The following is a 25147-nucleotide window of genomic DNA, read 5'->3' on the forward strand; positions in this document are numbered from 1 at the left end:
ACCATTAATACTTTTCCCCCACATTCCTCTCCTCACACCCCCTGCCGTCGGCTCTTCATCAGCCCAACCTCCCCACCAGCCTTGCAGTCTTGAGCCCGAAGAGTGTCCCTTCCAAACTACACCCACCACTTTGGCCAAATCTGAATTGCCACAGCTCTCTCACCCCACGAAAACTTCTCCCAGCCACACCTATAACATCTCCGACTAAATCAGTCCTTAATGCATTTCCTGCTTCGTCACCAAAACGGAATCTTCCTCGGATAATACATAAACCTATTTTGGATGAACATAAATAATAGTATTAATTGTATTACATTAATATTTTCATAATTTAATATTTCTATACTTGTAAATACATAAATATAAAAAAACTACTTTAAAGGCTGTCAAAATTCATCCATCATCAAAATTGATGTATCAGCCAAAAATATATAAGATGGTATATATCCGCTAATTCTTGAGTGAATACGAGGTTCATTTACCTTGACAGAATTTGTAATGACAGTATATCCCGGATAATGTAGAATATATGCAAGACAATGGCATTACGATAGCAAATGCCTTTAGATATGCTAGTTACAATTGCTGCAGAAAATATGCATTAAAATTTATCAAATTGGCACAGAGCAACATTAAATTGCATTTAAAAAGTATTGTATTAATTTATTATAAATTAGTCAGTTAGTTGTAGGTAAAGCGGAACATATTAAATAGCAAGAACAAGCACCTGTGAACCACTTGCACTTTTAGGCTAACACTTCACATTATCTACCCGTTCCTTACTTAGAGTGAAGTCGCGCAGAGTGAAATGTGATTAATTTTCAAATTTTTATCACATACCTGTCATGACTTTTTTAATTTATCCCCGAAATCCCCTTGATAAACCCGGCGACTTGCCTCCCTTTCGAAATGCCATGCACTGAGGGATTTACATGGACGCAAATTCCAGGCATGAATAATTCCACACCAAAATTCCAGATTCCACGAGTATGAGCGCCTCAAATTTACGAAGCATTGTCTACACGGAGGAAAACCCATTCTTAAAAATAAACCCGTGGTTCAGAGAGTTGGAACGATGAGGGAAAGTTGCTGAAAAATGAAAATGAAGTTGGACTGGTGACCGCACATCAATTGCGCACGCATTGAAATGTTTAAAAAGGAAAAAAAAACTAATACTAACACACAAGGCCCCTGTACAGAAGAAAATTCACGCCGGTCACATAAATCATTCAAAGCAGTTCACGGTGGAGGACGGCTAAAAATTTCACTCCATCCTTCTGTATCCCGTAAACCTATCCCATCTCACATTCTCCCCAACATTTGCCCATCCTCTTTTTCCCCCACCCTTCACGCACTCATCCTAAATTCATCCGCGATATTTATGCAAGATTCATATCGCAGAGAATAATTCGCATGCTCCACCCCTTCCCGTGAAAACTCCAATTATATCGCCACGCACAAAAACACCCCGACGGAATCGCGCTCACACATCGGAGGGGATTCACACACTGGACACATCTTCCTCAAATTTTTGGCAGTCTCGCATGATTTTTGATACGACCCGCCACAACTACCCGACCAAACCCACCCCTCACCTCCTGAAACCACCCCTGACGCGGCCCCGAACGGTTGAAACAAATATAAAAAAAAAAAAATACGAAATGCGTAAATAAAAATGAGATTTCCCTTCCTCACGCGTCCGCGGAACCGAAACCAGCCCACCTACACTCCGAAAAAAAAGCTCTTCCTGACACCGAACCCTCTCCCGAATTTCCAACCAACCCCTCCTAACCCCGATACCATCCATCCCCTGATATTTTTTTTGCGAAATTTTTCCCTCAATTATTCTGACACCGACGAGCGTCAAACTTGTCCGCTGCAGGAACCCATGGGCTTCTCCCACAGACAAAACACAAGCACGAAACGTGGAATCCACACGCGGGAGCCGTGCATTAGCGAATACATCGGGAGCAGGCACGGCTACCGAAACTGTGGGGGTTCGTCCACCCCTCCGTGGAATAGCCCCAAAAATATGCAAAGCGGACAAAACGCACACAACACCGTCGGGCGTGCACTGTTAGCCGGCACTGCTTATTCCAACGCGAGATAAGCCATGCGACGAACTCCGAAGGTTTTTTTTTTACCCGATTGGGCTGACTGAAACGACTAATACACGATTTCCATCCACGAGCAATCTCTCACACGGTATTGGTCACTCCTGACGGGCGACGTCAGAAGATTAGGCGAAATCGTTTTATTTGTCACAATCTTGTCACCATCATAATGGACCCAAAAGAATTGCTTTATGATCTCGTCTTGACCGCAAAACGCTTAGCAACTCATGAAATTACGTTTAAACATATTTTACCACTAGGTGGTATTTTGAAAAATTTGAACTGAACTTTTTTTTTCAAATTGAAGTTATAGATATTATTATATTGGTATGCAGTTCCCCATTTTTTTACTTTACTGCGAAAATGCATCTTATTTTGTTCACTTAAATATGCGATCATCAAAACTGATTAGAGTTCTTCCTTGAGAATCAAAGAGTTACAACTAAATACGAGTTTAAACCATACTTGAAATAAAATTTCAAAATTAAAGTTCTCTATTTTATAAAAGTAAGTATATTAGATTTTCCAGTGGACTGGCACGAATTCATACATTAGGAATTTTCAAAAAACAATCCAGCTGCACAATTGCTTTTCAACTCACATGTAAGGCAAACACTTATACTACGAGCTCATACTTCATGATCATGACTTCGGCAAATATTGATGAATTTCCCTAATTTAATTCTTCAAAAGTAAAGCAACACGGATATTTGACTTTGAATGAATTTTAAATAAGTCCCGCATTGCATAATACAGCCGTCAATACATAAATAAGCACATCGCAGCAATGCGAAACAACTTCGAATATCACGTGATCACTTTCACGTGGAGATTTTCGAAGGAGACGCAATCATTGAAAATTGATGTGACCGAATACCTATGCGCATTTGATAATCCTTCTCCGCTCTTTATCCTCACAAAACTAATATGCAATGCAGAACCGGAATCGATCATTTTATAGCAGGGTTATAGTAGGCGGATCTGCATCTGCCGGAAAACCAATCCATGCCCTTCAAAAGTGTTTCTGTTCCATAATATGGATTTTTCCCCCTTCGCACGACGCCGAGGCCTCCTCCTTATTTCCTCTGTATCGGAAGGACCTTTCCCATTTCACTATCTCCCACCCTTCACTCTCTGCGCTATCCAAGTTCCCATAAACAAGATGGCCACGCAGCGCATCTTCCTCGAGTATGCGCGATATCTCTCCTTTTTTTTTGCTTACGTGAAAAGAGGAAGAGATAGTGTACTGAAGAGGGCGACTGGCCAAAGGGAAAAGAAATATCTTCGGAATAAAAGGAGAAGAAATATGAATGCCTACGTAAAAATTCTGTGCCGCTATAAAAAATTGATTACCTACAAGCGGAATTCCAATAGTCATGATATATTTACAGTGTCGCGCTTACCTCAGCAAGACAACGGTTCAGAATTAAATCGCACTCTTCAATCTTACAATCAATTTTAGTCCAAGATAATAAAATATTAAGATAAAGGTAAAGTCTGAAACTAGATCTAATGAAAATTACCAAAAACATATTTTTACAGAAAAATAAAACTCAACGAAAACTGTCCAAGAGTTAAAACAATATTTGTACACGAGAAGCCACTAATGGCGATTCAGCGTATGTCACTCACACACTCAGTCACTTTATATTGGTGAGGATAAAGTTCACCCCGGACCAACCCATAGGTTTGTGAAATGCACAAATTCACAAGGGGGCAATTTCTTTCCCACCCATTACTTTGATCACTTCTATTATAAGGTGTCCAAAGGTTTCACTCAGATTGTACCCGCACCTTTGTAATGTAAGTATCTTGTAAAAGGAATCTAGTATGGCGTAACGACATCGGTGGGTGAGGTACGGAGAAAGTGCCCTAAAAACCTTGGCAGGAACCGGCGCTAGACGGTAAGCCCAAGGGCAAAAGCCTCTCATCCACGCGGAACCCCAAGTATCCTGGAAATGCGAGCAACCCTGTAACAACATCCACGCCCCTGAGGCCGGGATTTAGGGGACAAGGCAAAAGCGGGGAAAGGAGGAAATATTAAGGCAGGGAAGGAAGAGTATCCTCTCATCGGGAGTTTATCCTTTTTTTTCAGCGCTGCTGGGAAAGGGCACTCTGGGTAGGGGTACGCAACGCAGTCCCGAAGACTCCGCTCCGTGGAATCCCTAGAGATTGAAAAAAATGAAGATATTCGGTGCGATACTAGGGCACGGGTGAGATGTTGCGGCTCGGCCCAGAAAAGCGGAGGGATGGGGAATTAAATGGGGGAATGGAGTAAGGGTTCTTTTTTTTCTCGCGAGGACGCGTGAGCCGAAAAATCGCTGTTAAGGTTTTGTGCACGGTGAGAAAATATGATGATGAGGATAGAAGCCAGGGAGAAGAAAATTGCAGGACGGCTGATGGAATAGCATAATTTGAAGCCGAAATGAGACATTATTGGAATGAGATGATGATTTTCTTTGGTTAAGAGGGACCAGCATCCCTGCAGAGAAGAGAAGGGCTTGCTTCCTTCAAACCAGCAAGTATTCATGGCATGGTGCAGCTTTGAGAAACAGAAAAACACTTAACTCTCTGCTACTTATCTAAGAGTAAAGTTACCTAGTTTATGTTACGTAATTAATCAAGAATTATTTGAATTACGTAAAAGATAAATTATTCCTGAATTACCTGAACGGAACGCTTTGGGGAATTCCAGATTTTATTTTTTTATTAACCAAAGGATGAAAACATTCCCAAAATATGGAACAGTATATGATGGTATACATATTAGACGATTTACGCTGATCTTTAAATTAATTAATTTTAGCTATAAAATAAACACTTTGGACAATCATTAATTTAACCAAATAAAAATAAAATTAGCAAAGTACTAAAAAATTCAAGTCATCACTGAAACCAGGTCAACCTTCGCAGCGCAATAATATTTAGGGAGGCAGAATAACTACGCTACTATATTTCTCATTTGTGTTCCATTTTATTTGTAAATAATGAGCAAAAATTAAAAGAAAATGTTCTTCCGACTCAAAAAGACCATATTATATAGCGTACCATATTATATAGCGTATTATATAGCGTACTACGTATCAAAGAATATTTTAAAGCGGCCGTTTCTCATCTTTAGAGAGGGAATGAAAGATAAAAAAAACTTCCATGTGGCAAACAATTATCCTAAAATTTCATTCGAAAGGGAATGGGGAGAAGCAGAGAGAGAGAGAGAGAGATATTCTCTTTGGTCTCGGTCCAAAAAGAGTTCCCGGTCCCACTCACAAAGATTCCTTCCAAAAAGACCTGCGTGCTAACCCCGCGGGACTTAAAAACTCAACACATTTACGAGCAGGAGTTTCCTCCATGCCTTTCACGATCTGTTAATAATGAACGCTACCTGAAGCTTCTTTGTTGAAATAATTCTAAATGAATTATCACAGAATTTCGGCAAGTTCCTCAAAAAGTCAGCAATAATATTTACCAATTGCGATATCGTGAGGAATCCAGAGATGAGTAACTATTGTTTCATTTGATGTGCACGTAAGCGTGGAAATTAGCGGAAAACGTGGAATTAATTGCGGCCATTGAGACAAAGGCCAAATTAGTACTTTTCTTGCGTTTTGGAAACTCAACTTGGGCAAATTCAAAAATTTTACCCTCGAGGCATTCGTAAATGGCACCCCAATTTTCAACGTTTTCCCAACAGCTTTGAATAATTCTTCAATTTCATAGAGATACTGATCTCAAATGGGATTACCATAGCGAGTACTTAAAAAACTTAACGATCGAGTGAAATAAATAAGTTATGCAGAAATCACCTTATTTATTAAACTCACTTGGACGAAAAGGCACTTCTTTCTGTACCCAAATGAACAACCCTTCTATAGGGGTAAACTCTTATTGGGATTCCCACCGGGTTAAATTATACATAATATTATCCAACGTTTCGAGCTCCGACTCGGGGCTCATCTTCAGGGCTGCAGAATGTCAGTTAATATGTTCGTGGTTGCTAAGTCTCATTGTCATGATAAATTTAGTTTATTAAACTTAATTAACTTATATAACTTTAAATTATTAGCATAAAATTATATTTAAACTCTTCCATAGTTTTTTTTGGAAAATGTACCCAGGTGTCCAGCGTATGTTCTTACCCTAGTATTTAAGTATTTCAACACTGCCTTGAACACGGCTTGATACTCAAAGAGGTTAATTACATGGGTCTCTCGGACCATTTCGAGATGCGATGATGTCACTCGCAGTGGTTGACGGGAAGGGGGAAAGAGGAAGACAGAAAGCAGAGAGGATTTTTAAGCAGAAGAGGATAAATGTGAGGAAACGGGGGATAATGCTGGACGAGATGACAGGGGAAGAGCGGGGAGGCGAAGAATATAGATGGTGAGGAGGATATGAGCAACCCCGCCCCCCCGCCGGATAAATGGGAAGAAGACCGAAGTGAGTCTTTATTTTTAGCCGGCAGGGACGGGGACCCCAAATTTACCCTGGCAGGAGTTCAAATACGCAAGGGGCCGCAGCCTCCCGTCCCGAGTCCGCCCTTGACACCCCTCTCCTCTCCGAGTGTACCCCCACAAACAGACCGCGACTGCTGAAGATGAGGTAGCACTAGAGATGAGGAGACGAGGAGTCTTTGGAAACCTACACTTTCCCTTCCCCCGACCGCACGGCGTGAAGCACGACCAATACAGACCGAGAATGTGGCCACGGTACAACTCTAAACCTTTCCTATTCATTCAAGTTTGGATAGGGGAGGGTAAAGCTCACACTGAACTAATCTTCAGGCACTTGATTTAAAGTTTCTTTTGAAATGGGCTGTTAGACTGCCAGCCTAGAGGTCGTGGGTTCCAATCCCGCCTGGGTGCATATATCACCATCCAGGGCATGGATGTGATTGTCAAAGAAATAAATTGTATTAATGGAATATATATCTAGTCCTGGATTCGCTTGTAATGAAGACGACATTAGTAGATGTGAGAGGTATAACTAGCATGTTCAATCCACCGCTATTGTAAGACGGAAAGGAAAATATTATCTTCCTTAACCCTTTCCGCGCGGCTGGACGTGAATTCACGTCCAGCGATTCCTAGCTAATGGCGGCCCGACGTGAATTCACGTCCCATACCCGGCGGCTTTAATAGCGGCACCACTGCGTCCAAGTCGTTCGTAGGGGCTTTTGCGGGCTCACAGCCGTCAGTTACACTCCTACCATCGCTTGGGGAAGGTCAGTTCTTCTTGCTGGGATGAATATTACGGTCGAAGACGCTTTCACTTGGAGGTACGTAAACATTTTTTTTCCTTGTTCTATTTCATTTTCTGTTGTAAATATGCGTGATTTGCCTTTTATTTACCGAATTGTGTGTTGATGTATGTGTTATAGATATGTATTTTGATAACTAGGTTTATGTTTTTCAAGTTAAAAGAAAATGAAAATTTTCAGTTAATTTTTTTTTTCGACTTTTACGGCGATAAATTGTCGTTATCCAAAATATTCTTCACATATTCCTCACTAACTAGCGATGAAATATGGCGATGAAGCATTGAATGCATTTTTTAATCATTTATTGTGCATAGATCCTATTTTTATTTTAAACACCCATGTGCCGTGTATTCATTATTTCTTCTTATTACTCCCTGCACAAGATACTGCAGCAGCAAATAATCGATTGCAGAATTCAGAAGCTGTAAATATCCTGATCCTGTGTTTTGATCTTCTTTGTTTCCTTCGTCTCCCTTCAATTTGGGTGAGTCAATGAGTAATTATGTTATACTTTTTTTGCTTCGAAATATTATTTTGCGAAACGTAGCTATTTTCTATTTTTGCTCAAGTAACATTTTCATTTATTTTATTTTTCAAATGACACTTATACGCTCCAAAATTTTTATATTTAATCCTCGGACCAGTGCATTACAAATTCATGCATAAATTGTTAATTTTTCTTCGTAAACTCGTTCTATTACTAGTAAGTATAAGCATATAATGCCTTCATTACTGAAGGATGAAAGTGCTGTTGCTGTTATTTGTGATTAATTACCACTATCATAATGTTGTAAACAAATAAAAGAAACGATATCAAAGAACATTTTGTATTCTTGTTAAAATTTTGCGGTCCTCGCTTGCTGCGTAACAAAATATCTTTTTTCATTGTGAATGACAATAACTTTGTGTTCTTGGTATCTGCATAATCAGGAAATCAAGAAAAATAATTATCCGTGGAAGTGTTGTCATTCCCGTTAGAGATTTGGCTGTTCAGGAAAGGATGTTTTGAAAGTTGGAGTTGAAGTGATCGCTAGCAATATCTTTAGTAGTCTTCGACATTTCACTCTTTTCAGATACCTTTCACTCTCTCCGCATATTCTTTTGTTTGATCAGTTGCCGGGGTGCCGCGCGACCTTCTTGGCCCTGCTTTCGGAAGTTTCGTAGACACAAAGAGGGTTTATTGCCACGTGAAAAGCATTAGGGATGAGGGTGTTGGGGCGGAAGAACCCTCAAGCAGGATGGCGTCAGAGGATATTTTCTTATTATGAAGCAGAGTTCAATGGTCTACCGACTGGCTCGGGGATTCCCTCTGATAATATTTCGGAATGCATTTCATCTCCCGGCGGTAAATAGCTCTGCTCATGCTCTGTGTAAAACGGGACGGCCGCTGGTCTCCGGGTACCTGCAGGTCCGACCCTTATAATCCTCCGCAGGCAAACACCCTACCCCGGCCTATGACAATGGGAGTGGAGTAGATTTGAGTTATTCTTCGGCATTTAATAGCATAGCGATACCAGCTAAATGTTTTCTAATGAATGCTTTACATACCATATTAGAAAGCGTTTTTAAAATGATGGAAAACGACACCAAACTCGCCATAGTTTTTTTTATAAATAAACAAACATCATTTTGCTATTTTCGCTAATTTATTCATTCATCATTGAACCAATATGTTACTAAAATCAGGTCTTCCTTTTTTTAATCGAGATCTTATAAATAGTGGAAAATTATATTATTATCCAAAATGTTTTTTTAGTCCATTAAAGTATGCCATCATACTATGCTTTCATTTATCATGTTTCAGAATGGTTAAAACTCGGGGAGGAAAAAAAAGAGGTGTGGAGCAATCCACCCTTAGGGAGAGTCCTCAACCCTCGACTTCTCAAGTCAGTCCCCCGCGTACTCCTGATCCTCAGGATATTACGGAGGACATTCCTCCACCGAAGTCGAGGAGAATGGCAGCTTCGGGAGTAATAACCTCCACGGAGGAACTCCGGAGGCTGCTGACACTGTTGTGAATAAGCTAATGGAGGTTCACCTTGATGCTGGCCATTCATTATTTATGGATAACTATTACAACAGCGTCAATTTGGCCCACCAATTACTGGAGCGGAAGACCTATTGTACCGGAACTTTGAGAACTAACCGAAAGGGTAATCCTCCCCAAATTAATTCAAAAAAATTTAAGAAGGGGGAAGTTGTGAATGCCTACACTGATGACAGTGTCTGCGTCATGAAGTGGAAAGACAAGAGAGAAGTACTGATGATCAGTTCGCAGTATAGCGGCGAAATGATCGATGTCCCCCGCCGAAGGGGAGGGGGAACCATTCCCAAACCTGAGGCAATTGCAAGATACAACGAGGCGATGGGGGGCATTGATCACACTGATCAGATGATGTCCTATTATCCAATTGAGCGAAAAACTCTCAAGTGGTACAAGAAGTTGGGCATTCACATCTTCCACCTTCTCCTCCTCAATAGCTATTATTTGAATAAGAAATTACATCCCAGATATTCATTTTATGACTTTCGGCTTTCGGTAATCAAATCTTTACTTTCACCTGATTTCACTCGCCCTTCAGGCCCTTCCCCATCAGTCCCTTCCAGAGGCGTAGGATTATCAAGGCATTTCCCTCACACCCTTCCAATTGACGAAAAAAGCAAGAGAAACAGAACGGTGCAAAGAAGGTGCCGGGAATGCAGGAGAAGGGGATAAGAAAAGACACAACGTTCTTTTGCCCTGCTTGCGAGGGACACCCTCCCCTCGGCGTCGACACATGTTTCATGGCTTTCCATGAAAATATGCGATTGTAAATATTTGTACATAATAATTTCAATGATGGAAACTGTATTTTTTTATTTGTGTATAGTTAATATGTTTTCTTGCTCTGCAGTCTGATGAAGCTGTAATTTCTGTTCTATTTTTACGTTTTTGAATTTGTAAATAGTATTGTAAAAGGATTTTGTGTTTATTTGGAATTTGTGCGATTGCATTTTGTGTATATTATTTATATGTTTAGCGCTATGTAAAAATAAATTATACTTGTTTTAAAAATTTTTTTTTCATTTATAAATCCTGCTAGAAACTGTGTTAGTTCTTTCTGCAAAATTTCGTTACGAAATTTAAAAAAATATTAGATTCAAATGTCAAAATAGCATACAACATATTTCATTCTATTATTTCACAGGACAGAAGAACGAGTGCGGGAAATAGCTATTTAGCCGTTGTAGTTTTAGCAGATCGCGTTTTTAGCAGAAAAATATCAGCATTTGCAAAATAATTACAAAATTGATAAATTATGACTCTATGGAATTTTAAATAAAAATAAGACTTCATATTGCATTACTATATTTGAAAGGCTTTGCATTTTTTCTCAGCAAAAGGGGTAGCTAAAAACTTAGGAGAGATATATGGTCGTAAAGGGGCGTTGATACTACCCTGCACAACTCAGAGCGGCCTCAAGCGTATGGCTGAGGACGTGAATTCACGTCCGTTGAAAAAATTTAAATTTTTAGCATTAAAAAAATTTTTTTTTTTAATTCCTGAAGAATAATTGTTTCTTAGGTGCAGTATTACTGAAAAACCCAAAAAAATGCATTCAGTCAGGGAAAAGCCATACAAAAAATAGCCTCAGCGTTGAAAGGGTTAATACCGTATTTTATATTTTCTATTTACCACAATACAACGTAGATAACCTTTTACTTATATTCGTACAAAGGAAAGATATTGCTACCAGTAGTTATAGAGAAGTTTAAGAATACATTTATACTATAAATATTAAAATAATTCATGTTCACCGATTTCTTGGTATTATTACGAAATCAGAAACTTCATTTAATCAACATAATTTCCCTTTTCTGCTTTTATTTTCCTAAAATCACCACAAGTCTTTAAATAAAGGAGTCTCAAGGAGGTCATTGACCGCTGCAATCCTGAATAAGAGCCCATGCATTAACTGCCATCTGTAAGAAGATAAACTATTTGTGGCTCTGAGGAATCTCTGTTCATCAAAATGTCCTTGAAATGAATCCAAGATTAAGTGCACTCTCTACCACATGAAATGATATATCGGGCTGGTAGAACATTTCGGGACATAAATAAGATATAATTGAGGTGAATTACGGCAAGGTTTCTCACCGACTAAACGCACTCATAGAAATGATTGCGGGGGTTAGAGGCGTGGAAACTCTAAACGTGACGCATTGCAAAATAAAAATCGCTTTTCCCATACTTAAGAAGTGAGTCACACGAAGCCATCTATATCTTTCCAGGTGCAATTATAGAACCATCTTTCCACTTCGCATTAAGTTCGTCATTAATTAGGAAAAGGTTATAATTTACTGCGCCATGCAATTAGCCGTCTCATCTATTTCTAAATGACACCAATTCATTTGAGGAAACAGGTGATTTATAAGAAAATAATTTTTTCACGAGATACCAAAATTATACCGAATATCTGAGGGAATTTGGAAGAATTCTATGACAAATATAAGGTAACCGAGGTGAGATAATACTATTACACGTGTACAACTATCCACGCTGCACTGACTGGTGGGAGTGAGGTAAAAGATTTTTCCTTTCAATAAACATAACTTGCAGGCTTTAAAAAAATATAAAAACATAGGAGAATATGTGGCTCATATTACTTTTACGTGAAATTCAGAGGATCAACATATGAAGACTTCTACGATATCTGAGACTTCTACGATTCAAGCATTCATATTTTAATATAGAGGTACTAAAGAAAAGGAAGATGTCGAAAAAATACATAGAACAGATAAAGAAAGATGTGAAAGAGAAGAAATACGTAGGTGTAAAAACATTAGCTGATAGGAGAATTGAGTGGAGACCTGCGTCAAACCAATCTTAAGGAACAAAGTAAGAAACAAATGATCGACAAATTACCACGATCTTTTTCCGGTATATCCGTCTAATAATCGATATATCGCGATATCTTTGTTCCTCGGATATTACTGAGAGATTTCGCCCATGCTTTCTCTTTCCCAACTGTACACCGCAACGGAATATACACACCGTTTCCGCAGTAGGTCCTATTCCAACGCACAGCCGAAGATCCCTATTTCTTATTTACGCCCGAGCCATCGGAGGAAGCCCCACACCACTTGGTACTCAGGAAGCGTGCCAAACTCGGTCCCAAGGGGAGGAAAAGCAGTGGAAAGTGGAAGGAGTAGTTCCAGGAGTCTGAGACGACAGCGTAGGGCATGTGCCTCGGTGTACCTATATACCCTTCCTTCCCCAAACCCACAGGAACCATCTCACGAAGGGGGGGAGGGGTTAAAAAGGGTGCCGCATTGAAGAAATGAGGATGATGGGGCACAGGGGTGTGAAGGTTTAAAAACCCCTGAAAAGTGCGCTCATAGGAGATGTTTAGGGTGCCTTAGAGCGAGAAAAAAAAATAATTCAGGAGGTGAGGCGAAAAAGGACGTGTGGTTTAATGGGGCCGATGGTTTTTCGCAACATTGACCCATTTTATTTATCAATGTGATGGGCGGGGTTCGGCCTCTGAAAAGAGAGATATCCACCCACGCGACCTTACACACCTCATAAATTAGTCGCACCGTGTTTGGGGTCGGGTGCATCACTCTATGGGCAGGGAAAAGGTTTTAGGGAGAGCTAAGCTAAGGTGAAATAGAAGACTGAAATATTGGATAAGCGAGGAGGTTGATAGGAAGCACAGTTTATCCCGGTGGTCAAGAGAATTTTTCTCGTGCTAGACGAAATTTTTTTTTTGGATCGTAAGGAAGAAAAACCATGTGTAGGCTTTGGAGGAATTGAGTGTTTTCTGGTCCTTTTCATTTTATTTTTAATGCCAAGACGAGGGTGAGTAGAGGGAGTGGGGAAAAGGATCGCGTGAAATGTTTATGGGTTGCAGCTGAGACACAGGTACCGAAAGTATAAAAAGGAAGGGGATGGTCGCGTTAAAATTGTACCGAGTTGAACGACACGTGACGCACGGGCGCCATGATTTTTACACTCTCCCCGCTGCCGGCTCCCGTCATAAACATGGAGAGACTTGACATTTAAAGGTGATAAATAGATTCCTGCCAGCGCGACCGATTTAAATATTTAAGCATGCCCCGGGCCTCCGGGATAGAAAATCAATGTGACCTCAGCAAAAACGTGAAGAAATTAGGTAGATAACCGTAGAAATTATTTCGACAATTATTTAGCGGTATTGAACCATCGTTAAATATACATTTTAATATTATGACACAGTGTTCTGTTCCTAAATTGGTGTCAAAACATTGATTTCATTATCAACTTACTAAGGAAACAAATATTGTAGAATATTACGATACGCTAATAACTTTTGCTAAGCTCAATAGATAAACTCAATCAGTGTAATCACTATAGTATTCCTAAATATTTGTGCGGTATATATTATTAGACATTTTCCAATGAATTTGTTTAAAGACATATCTCATCCTTGAAATTAAAAAGATGCCTTATTTATGAAATCTGTGTATGACAGCCTTATCATCCATTGTTAGTACGCTCATGGAATCGGTTAATGAATACTAGTAATTAATGCGACAACGTTTATCAAGATGTTTAAGTTGCATGCCAATAGCACAAACTACGCATGTGACTGAATAAAGGTATGCCAAAGGCCTATCACTGGTTTAACTCTACGTTTTGGATCATTTGGCCTTCCCCAGGACTGGATTATAACATCATCGATAGAAATATTATTTTAACGAAAGGAAATAGCTAAATTCTGAGCTAAAATTGCTCGATGTCCTGAGTTATAGAAGAGGAACCGAAAGTGTAAGACGAAGTTTCAATGCCGTATTCGAAGCAACTCGCCTGAAGAGCGGAAGGGGATAACATTCAAAGCAATGGGCGTTAAGGAACACGCACTCTTTTGTGTACCACCAAAAATGCCGGGAATATTAAAAAAAAACTTCCAAATGAAGGGAGATGGAGCAAGATGATGCCAGGCGATGGGAGGGTAAGGGCCGTAAAAGGATTAGGTCGATGTGGCCCTGTCGGAAAAGGGGAAAACATCTAAACTGGAGAGGGACACGGAGGGGAATGTAGGAAGGGGTACTAAAGGGTTTTTGAGATGATAACTGGAAGGGGTGGCGTTTTTAATGCAACTGAAAGGGATGGGGGAGGGTAGTGGTAGGTTTGGGAATTTGTGCCGGGGTTAAAACGTGCGAGATAAGCTTGTGAAGAGAGGGGTTCGCCCTCTGCCTGCGTGAAAGGGGTTAAAGACGGCCGAATGTTTGAGCATTACGGGCAATGCTCTTTTCCCGCCGTGGCGACGGCAATTTCTCGCAGAGGAGAGACGTCGCCGTGGGAATCCTCTCATGCAGGAACGAGCGATCAAAATGTAAGCTTGGGGCGAGGCGCCTATCTCATCTCACCGCTCCGCTACCACTCTGACGGGGAAGGAAGTTATCGGCAAACTGACGGACTTCGTACGTTTCCCCGGGGCCGATTTCCCCAGGGTTGAACGAAGCAGCATCCCTACCGAGACGTAATTGCGCAATTAACGTCCGAGCCTGGTCGACGCGTCCCGCTTAAGGAACTTAAAACTTGCAGAGAAATCGGGAATCTGAAAAGCACACTCCTCTTTTCGGGGAGAAAAATGTTTGAAGGTGGAATAGCCGATTTCTTGGATGTGATTCATGCGATAAAATCAATACTTTTCAATAATTTTAGGATGTATTTGAGAAAATAAAGTACTATTCCATCTAATGCTTGGCAATTATTCGTCTGCGCGCATTGACCAAACCTCCAATTTACAACTAAGGTTCGTACTCATTAAAAAAACAAGTCGTGTATATTACAACTTTACCTCAAAGTGAACGAGGATCTTATGCTGCCTTATTTTCAATTTAATCTTAACAATGGAAATTTTTTATTTCTTCTAAGTATTTAGAAGGTACTTGACCCTGATTTTACTTCTCTTCCATCGTAAAACTAAACAATCTCAATGGAAATAGGCAAAATATCGGACCGCAAAAGGATGCGCAGAAAATGGCCAATTTTCCGTCAAATAACTCAAGCCGTCGGCCTTATTCCACAGAGGAAGATAGAGCAGTTTTCCGCAGCGGTGAGCGAAATATAAATTCGCCAATAAATATCGAGCGGAGCAATAAATAACAAAGGAGCGACGGATGCGAAGGTCTTCTTTCCGGGCGAATCAAATATTCATCCGAGAGCTTAAGATAACAACGGCGATACGAAAATGAGTTTCACCCTTAGCATTTTCTGTTTACGCTTCATTACGCGCGAGAGATATGGCTGCAGCTTTATGTATCCCGAAGGAACTCAAGCAGGGTAAAGCGAAAGGAAAACACGAAGATGGAGATATAATATATGGCCACAGCCAAACTTGAAACAGATACAAGACGCTTAGAGAAGGAAAATGTGGGTGGGGGGGATTTGTTGCGTAAACCGCTCCAATTTCATAGATCGCGTGACAAATATGTCATTCCTAGAAATAAGATTCCTTCTCATGAGGGTTAACAGCGCAGTAAACTAAAGAAGAACAATATTGAGGATACAATAATTCCACGGACAATTAAATAATTTTATATCAAATTATAAAAGAGCATTTATTACTGTTGGTTTCTCCTGTCAACTTTATGCATGGAAAACGTTTTACTGTGATAGTTCGGTATTGAAGTTAAGGGAACATGACACTAATTTTGTTCCCTGTCCAGCAGAAAACTAAACCTTCCTGGTAGCAACAAAAATCGTGCGTAGATTAAGTCCTCTATATTAAGTACGTAAGAGGATTTAGAGGTAGAAAAATTATTTTAAAAAATGCCGAAAGCGAAAAAGTGAATACCGATTTTTTTGTGTGAATTACATCCTGCGAGAAGAATATCAAATTAGGTTTTTATTATTATTACTAGGCATAGTCAATCCTAATTTATCATGCAATTATTGTCATTGTCATATCATTAATTCTCACGCATCAGGTAAAGTTCAATGTAGAATTCCTTGTAATATATTTATTAAGGCTGAAGAATGAATTATTCCATATAATTCCAGAGACCTTGAGCGAGTACATATACTCCATACTATGGCAAGCTTTTTCATTATGTGATTCGCTCAAAGTGTGACAGGTATCAATATCCATTGTGTTTAACACGAAACCTACACAAAATTTCTATGTAGAATATTAATATGGTCACCACTAACTTCCTCAGCATCAGGGCAGGGAATGACTCCAAGGATGATATGCGAAAAAGCAGCACCCTGTAATTTTAGCCATTGAGTTACATAATTTCGCCCTCGCCCTCAGTAGCTTCCTATGCCATCGTGTTATCCGAGATCAAAACCGAGCGAGGAACATCTTGGGGTGGGTCGAAACTCGCCCGCCATAACACAGCGCAGGGGCACCGCCTCTTCGCAGCACGTCCATCAAACGACAGCCCAGGGGAGAATGAGAGACGGGACTCCCGCGCGAAACCTTTAAGGCGGGAACTCGCAGCTGGGCACACAATGGCGGTCACGAGCAAAAGGTGCGATTCCGAGAGAGGTGTGCTCTTATAAGGTGCGGGGAAGCGGTATTGGTTAAGAGGGCCGTGTGACGGATGAAAGCGGAGGAGCTCCCCTCTGGCGGAGAAGCGCGGAAGGTAGGGGGCGGATGAGGGCGAAATTGATGCGGACGGAGAGATATGAGGAGAATGGGGTTGCTATTCCTACCACTTCCACCAGGACGTTATGTGTATGAGGTGGGGAGACGGTTGGAGAGGAATGAATACCTTTGCTACACCACAAATCAAAAGAAAAGAAAATACTTATTTACTATAGTGATTTTTGGAAAAGTTTTCAAAAATTCATCTTTGTTCCCCATTGGTAATATTTTAAATGGAAAGCTAAAAACAATCGAAAAAGGCATTTTATTTATTGATGATTGGCTGATTTTGACGATAACATTGTTCGAACTCGAGCGTTTGAGCCTATCATTCGAGAAGAGAGCTTTTTCATGGAACTGAATGGAAGATATTAGGAATATACAAGGAACTCTCGCCAAGCCTATAGTGCGAAAAAAAACTAAAAATTTTGCACAGTAGTATCGACTTTGCCCCTAAATCACGTTGTTCTTACGTAGATTTCGATTACCTAGCGGCTAATTTGATAACTACAGTAATAGTTACTTTGGTGACGTAAACGAAAGTGACGAAGCGCAAGGGATATGGAAGAATAAGGTTAGGCGATAAGGAGGGCGGCAAAAGGCAGGGGTTGCTCCTAACACTCGCGGGGGCGGTAGTGGGGCCGAGAAGAATGACCCACCAAGGCCCCCATCATTTCCCCCTCCCCTCTAACTCTCTCACGCGCCACGCCCCCCGAGCGTCTTTTGTCTCACTCGGGCGGCACCACAAAGAAGACAAGCGTGTGAGGATTTTCGGAGGATTATAAAATGGGAAGGAGCGCACAAGTAGGAGTGACGCTTAATATGGGAGGAAGAGTTATACGGAGTAAAGGGAATGGAATGGACGAAAGCAAACGTTCACGCCTCCATAGGTGAATTAAGAAACATCTGGTGTTTTTGTCTCTCAAAAATCAACGTCGAGAGGCAATATATTTGAGGAGCAAAATTTGAAGTGAAATATCATGATAAAATGCCTTCAATATCACCAAAAATTGAATTTCGTATCCCATAAATTGCATTTTATTCATTCACCGGCATTAATATTCAAAGAGAAAGTATGTGTGATCAACGATGCCTATATACAGGATTCTTTGAAGAAGCATTATAAGATTTCATTTGCATTGGCTGTTTAAAACAAGAGGAATTCAATAGCCAAGCATTTGCTTCATTACCAATCGTACGAATATATTACCTCATGGTAAAAGATGGTAGATGTTTACGACACATTTCGCATACATTGGTTCATCCATGTATCGAGAAAAACCGGACTGATATCGTCACCATAGGTAGGTTCAAAGAATTAAGTGATCTTGATCGCGAATGTTTGCTATTCTTACTAGAATGGGAGACGTCCGTCAAAAGGATTCAAGGAGGAAAGGGAAAGAAAGGGATGCATAAAAAGAAGACGTACTCCGCCTGCCATTTTATAAACTCGCGTCGGGAAGAGATGTTTGCTATTCTTACAATGGAGAATTACTTACGGGGTATAAAAAGTAATCAAAATTGGTTAGAGGAACTCAATAGGCTATACTAACCTCAAAAACTGAAGGGAAGAAAGAAAAAAAGATGCTAAAAGTTAATGTCATTGCCAAAATAAAAGATTGTAAAATCGAAAATAAGTAAGAATAAATAGACAATTGAAAAATTATTGAGTAAAACGAAACAACCAATTTGGCGTGGCTGTGGAGGCATTGGAATAGGATGTCCTTGCTTCTCATAGCCTCCTCGGTGGGAGTATTTTTTCTTCTACACTTTCCAAGAAGTGGGCTGGACCAACTTCCATACCCCTCCCCTCAAAGGAACGACTCTTTGAAAAAAAATTCTTCATCACACACTCCCATGTTCTCCCACACCTTCGAGACCGCGACACCAGCGCCACACCCACCGCTGCGGCCTTTTGGTGGACCACTCACAAAACAGTTGCCGCCTTTTTTTTCCCCACCTCATCTCTTCCCGACGCGAGTTTATAAAATGGCAGGCGGAGTACGTCTTCTTTTTATGCATCCCTTTCTTTCCCTTTCCTCCTTGAATCCTTTTGACGGACGTCTCCCGGTATCTCCTGACGGATCAAAGGATACCGAAACGGAGAGTCATAGCGAATGGTTCCCGGAGAGAGAGAGAGAGAGAAAGGCTCGATGCGGTCTCTATTTGGGGCGAACGACTTGTCAAAAAGTGTCTTGGGTTTAACACAAGGCCGAGGGAGGAGGAGAAAAGGGACCTACACAATGTTTTTTTATTGCTCGCTCTTCAGACGGCAGGATTTATGGCAAAGGGAACCCGGCTAAGTGATATTTTGAAAGGAATACCACAAAGGCGTGTAATCTCCATAATGAAGTGCATTAGCAGCAGTGAATATCTAATCGGCCGATAAGGAACAGAGAAGTTTGGTTTTTTTCCTTGGCGCTGGTATCGCTCGAGAAAAAGATGCCCTGGCCTATTATGGCGATGTCAATATAATGAAGGGAGCGGTTTCAAGTTGACGTAAGTAACACGTGGGGCAGGTGGATGCCAAGCTTTCGGCTGTTTAGAAGGCTACATCGAGACTTCCAAATATTTTTTAGTAATGCTGAATGTGATACACCACGAATAATAATATTAAATAACAAGTATAAGAACACTTGTATTAATTAATTTAACTAAGAAATAATATGCAATAAATCTATTTACTTACTAAAAACAGTGTCATGCAAACAATTCTGTATCGATGCACACAGTAATTTCTCGAAGTTGGGCATCATATATTGACGTATAGCCAACAAACCTCTACTATGTATTAATTATACATTCAAGTCGTATGTGAAACGAAGGTCGATATCAAAGCATTATGTCCCAAAAATAGGCCGAATAAGTTCCGTCTTCGCACAATCCGTAGATCGCTTAAGTGTAAACTATTGCTTCATTTGGACTCAAATTTGAGAATTCAGATTGGTTTTGAAAAAGCTATGGTCTGGAAGGAACAGCAAGATGGACTTGATCAGAAGTTTTCATTAAAATGGCCTTCTCATCCTTTATTTGTCAGATATCCGTCTCCTTATGATCCTTGTGGCTACGCCTGCTTATACTTGCATGCCCGTTCCTTCTAATACGAATTTTTGGATTTAAACATTCATTTAAAAAGGCCTGATAAGTCCGACTTATTGAGATACAGTTCATGTATTACAGTAAGAATAAGAAGTTTGAAGGATAAATGACATTTGGTTCGTTTCCCTTTAGAATCGTCTCGAAGGTATGTACTAATACTTTTTCCTAGTGATGATCTAGTGGGTAATCCTAGCCGGCAGAAGGTGGAGGAGAGAGTTACGCGTACTAGCAAGTGTGTTGGGACGGGAGTTGAGCCTTGGTCGTGGGTTGCACATGGCGGCAAGAGAGGAGGAGAAGGCGGTGAGCCCATTGTTGCGCGCCGTGGCGTATGCTACCGACGGTGACGAAGCATGCCCTCGGTATAAAAAATGGGCGAGTCATGCAACGGCTCTTTAGGGGCGGCACGTTAAAGAGGCAAGAGGGGGTCGTAGGAGGGAGGAATTTGGAAGGGAGGACAGGAAAAGGGGCGGGGGAGGAGTGCTTCCATTAGGATATCGAAATATAACACCGGAGGCGTTCCTCGAGCAGGTAGGATCGCACCATTGCGGGGCAGAAGTTTTTTTTTAACATCAACGGTATAAGAGAGGAATATTTACTCAAGGACATACTTTTACCTTCTTATATTGTACTGTGATTTTCACGTAGTAATAAAGGCCTAAATATATGGAATTATCATAACTAAGAAAGTCCTTTCACTTTCGCAGATTGAATAGGTGAACAATGTGCACACAACTTTTATACTATTTAAAATTGATATGCCCTCTAATAAAAACAAAAATATTTGGATAAATAATTAATATAATAAACTTCGCAAATACTTGTTTGATATTTTTTAGTTTTCCAGCATAATCACTAGTCATGAAATCCTAAAAAATTAAAAGTTAAGTCTATTAAAAGTTAAAAACGTCTATTAAAATTTTTTTCTGAGATAATTGCGTTTATTTAAGTACGTCTCTTTTAGTGTTGATATTAAGAATGATATAATACCAGTCTTACAATGTTCACGTTCTACAAGTAATAATCCAAACCTCTATGAGGTGCCTCTATGAAGCTTTTTTTTGTTCTCTTTGTAAAAATAATTGATACACAACTTTCTTTCTTACTTAATAGTCTACGATAGGTTAGTTTTAGCTAAGATAGTTTAGTTTTCGATTGTTACCGGGCGCACTCATCAAACACCTTTTATTTTCACGCTTTTTCGACTCTGATTGCAAAATAGCAAAATGAATTCGTACGGAAATGTTCAAAATATATCTTCCCAACGAATACACGTCTTCTGTCGACTCGGAACTCGGCGAGAAGAGTTTTTAAAATAATCGGCGAAGGAGCGGCCTTTGAATGACGCCTCCCGCGCACGGAAACTCCAGAACTCAACCTCTCTCCCTTTCAATCCCACTCCGGCCGCCTTGAGCCTCAAATACCGCGAACACGCCTTCCTTCTCCAACGCGGCTCACCACACCACAAAACGCGTCGCGTGAGAGAACTTGTCTTTTACGAGTCTCGGCGGCGACTCCGATTCAAACAAAGAAGGAATGAATAACCTCCGAGGCGTAGTTTTGATGGCTTGGGGATGGGGAGAAACATTCCCTTACCCGCCCTCGCTTCGAAATGGATCCTCAAAGTAGTTGTCATTCAAATATGGGCGGAGCGGAATATAAGAGGAAGGGATGAATGCTAAAGGAATAGTCTCGCTTGGCGCCGTGCCGCGGATCTCGAGGTGGTTGGCTCGGTCGGCAAAGAAAGACGGTCTGCTTCCTTCGCAAAAGTTTACGTCCTCCTGAAGCGCGGAGTAGGTGGAATTTTTGAGCGGATAAGAGTAAAGTGAGGAAGGGATAGTATCAGGAGATGAAAAAATTTCATGCAAAGTGGCCAACATAGATTTCAGCGCAGAAATGTAATTCTAAACTATAGCAGACAACTCATCTCGCCGTGAGGGATGCATCAGAAACGTGGCTGACCTGGCCTCGACGTATCGTCACCAACTCAAATGCTTTCTTACTGACTCTAAAATTGCCTCTTCAAACTATTATGTAGGTATATATTTAAATTATCATATGAATACAGTCAATATTCAGCAATCGGTGAAGATACAAAAGCACTTAAACAATTGCAAAATAGAGCTACTAATGCGCTCTATCTGACATTAAAACAGAATTCCCCAAATAATTCAAGATAATCGATATTTTAAATATTTCCTGTGGATCCAAACACGGCATATGTGTATCTTTGTAGTCATGAGTACCTCGATATACGGTATAGATTATAGGAAGATATAATTATTTTTTCTTGGACTTTCTGCTGAAATAACTTGTTTCATGAAAGAAGATATTATAAAACATTCATGCCTCGCCGGATTATGAGGAGATAGGGGGACATCTGGACAAAAACTCTATTGTTCCGACCGAAACGAGATACGGAGCGAAAAATTGGAATGTCTCATTAAAAGAGATTCCCCAAATCCACGAAAGTCTAAAACCCCTCCCCCCCAACTCCCCTATCTCACGCTAGTCCCTTTTTTTTATACGTGTCCTTCCCATGCCTTCCTCTCCACCGTTGGAACCGAAACCCGAAAAACAAACGGAAACAGGGAACGGACCAAAAAAAAGAAGAGAGAGAAAACGTAGCCAATAATCCCGATGGGAGAAAGAAGATAGCCTAACCAAATTAAAATCTCCCAAAAAAACGATAATGCGGACTTGAAAGTTCTCTTTTTAATTCGTGCGCGTGTATTTTTCATCTCTCGCTCGGGGTGGGGAAAAATATCGGGGTTGGTTTTCCGGCAGTCCACCTATCGCAAAAGCGATATGAGTTTTGGGTGAAAAGAATATAGTGCTCAGATAGGACGGGAGAGGTGGGAGAGAGGGTGTTTTTTGGAGAGGAAGATAATACGATGTGGAAAGACAAGAAAAGAGGGGACAGTAGGGCATCTGTTGAAGCAACAATGGAAAGGATTCTCGTTAAAATTACGAGGACAGAGCTACATCCCGGGTAAACCGAGTCCGAGAGGCAATGGAAAAATACTTCACCCGAGGAACTAAGTATACTCTAGTTCCCTTTATTCCATCAAACTTTTTTCTATGTCACGAAAAAAAAATCGCCGGGTTCGGTGGTGGCGGGGTAAAGTCCTCGCCTGCCAAACAAAAGGCCGCGGGTTCGTGTCTCGCCTGGGTAAGTTTCCCTTATTTGGGTAAGTTGCTCGTGCATGTGTAATTGTTGAAATGTTTATCAAACCCCGATGTAAAAGGCCAATGTGTGCTGTTTTCGGAGAAATGGAAATGAATAAATAAATTATCAGGATCAGCAATGCTAATACAACCTCGGCTCTTGTAGATGAGACAATAAAAGAAATAGTAGGCTTAAGCAGATGCTGTGGATACATTTTAGGTACTATAAGTACAATTGAGGAAGGGAAACACTATGGTTTTTCTAAGCTTTACAGAAATTAGGGGGAGGAAAAGCAACATTAAATATTAGAGAACGACTTTTAAGACGCATTAATGAATAGTAGATTCTATTAATGGTTGTTGGTTCCGAATGTCTGCTTGTTTGAAAATAAGTAGACAAAAATCCACTACTATGAATATTTTGTGAATTGAATATATCAATTTCTAGCATGTTAATATTGATTATTATTTATATAGTCGTATATTTATTATTTACACAGTCGTATGAAAAATTTTTTTTTTAAATATACATGCAAAGAACAAGAATCTTAAGTGAATGGAGAGGGTTTGAAAAAATTGTTACTTTTTCATTAACGACGATGAAACAGGTCAAAAATGATAAATATACTTAAGTGTAATTTTTGATGGCGCACTCAAAAATAACTTGGGAAGGAGCTTGCCCTTGCAAAGTATACCAGAGTGAGCGAAGTAAGAACTGTGGCCGAAATAAATAAATGAAGGGAGCGCAGCGCGAGGAATAACAGACGAAAAAACCCGAAGTATCTCGCGAAGAGTAACGTTGGGGTTACCCAGTGGGAGCCAACCTGCGCTTCTAAAGAACAATGAGCGGGGGCTGAAGTGCACGCGGAATATTTTGTTCTCGGAAAAAATGCTCTCCGAGGATTGAACAGACCCAGCGATCCGGTGGGATGATACAAGGATGAACGTCGTTACCATGGATACGAGGAAATGGAGGCAAAAAGTGGTATGGCCTGGAAGCTATTCTAAGTAAATATTATTAGTGGGCCTATGATAAATAAAGACGAGATAACTTGTCGGAAAATGCATGGATAGGTTGTCATTGCCAGATGCGATATGACATTCGGCCCACAAAAAAAACGAAAGATAAGAAATAGTTTCAGCCGTACTCTGTAAAGTATTCCATCTTCCACAATTAAACATATCCGTTTCATAAAAATATTCCATCGATTACATTTTCGCATTAAATGATCTTTGAGTCAAGCACTTATAATTTAAATTTTTCATTTTAATACACATTCTAAATAATAAAAAATATCCTAAATAAAACTAAACATGAAGTAAATGACCAATTAGAGTCCAACGCCCATGCATTTAATCTCCTGTTAAAAATCACTAAACAAAATTCTTGGAAGATGCGAATTATAACCATAATTTACAAAATTATAATGTCACAGACGGGGAACCTGGGAGTAACTGGGAGCCTAGGAGTAACGCAGTTCAAATTCCCCGACTCCTAAACAAGGGCAAGAACATATGAGGATCAGTCATTCACCAACACATGCACGAACGCACGTTCGAATATCCGCAGATGGTACCGCGGTATGGATCCAAATGGATGTTAACGGCTCCGTATGGATAAAGAGTAGCGAGATTAGATGACGTAAAGCCCGCGGGATAGGATATTTACGGCTGTGACGTGGGCAGGGGCGGTTCCAACGGACGTGGTGGAGAAAAACAGAGTTCGCGAGTGCTGTGACCTACAAATATGTGACGGTGAGACGCGGTAGACCTAAACAGGGTCCCGTTGCAGGCGAACTAGCCGTCCGGGGAAGATATTTATTCACCGGTACGAAACAATGGGAGAGGACATCGTCTGAGGGTTGTCGGGGCAACACCAGTCGAGTGCACGT

The 25147-nt window shown here is 40.5% G+C and overlaps 1 protein-coding gene and 1 long non-coding RNA gene across 4 annotated transcripts in view; one reads left to right on the forward strand and one right to left on the reverse strand.

The window, feature by feature from the left end:
- LOC124168540 (homeobox protein homothorax) overlaps positions 1 to 25147 on the reverse strand; it is an 822993-nt gene that overhangs the window by 216625 nt on the left and 581221 nt on the right. The window lies entirely within an intron of this gene.
- Positions 7157 to 10080, forward strand: LOC124168541. The gene is made up of 3 exons (XR_006866968.1): positions 7157 to 7389; positions 7755 to 7855; positions 9176 to 10080. It is a non-coding gene; the product is annotated as an uncharacterized LOC124168541 (long non-coding RNA).

The sequence above is a fragment of the Ischnura elegans genome, chromosome 11, assembly GCF_921293095.1.
Source record: "Ischnura elegans chromosome 11, ioIscEleg1.1, whole genome shotgun sequence".
Lineage (NCBI taxonomy): Eukaryota > Metazoa > Arthropoda > Insecta > Odonata > Coenagrionidae > Ischnura > Ischnura elegans.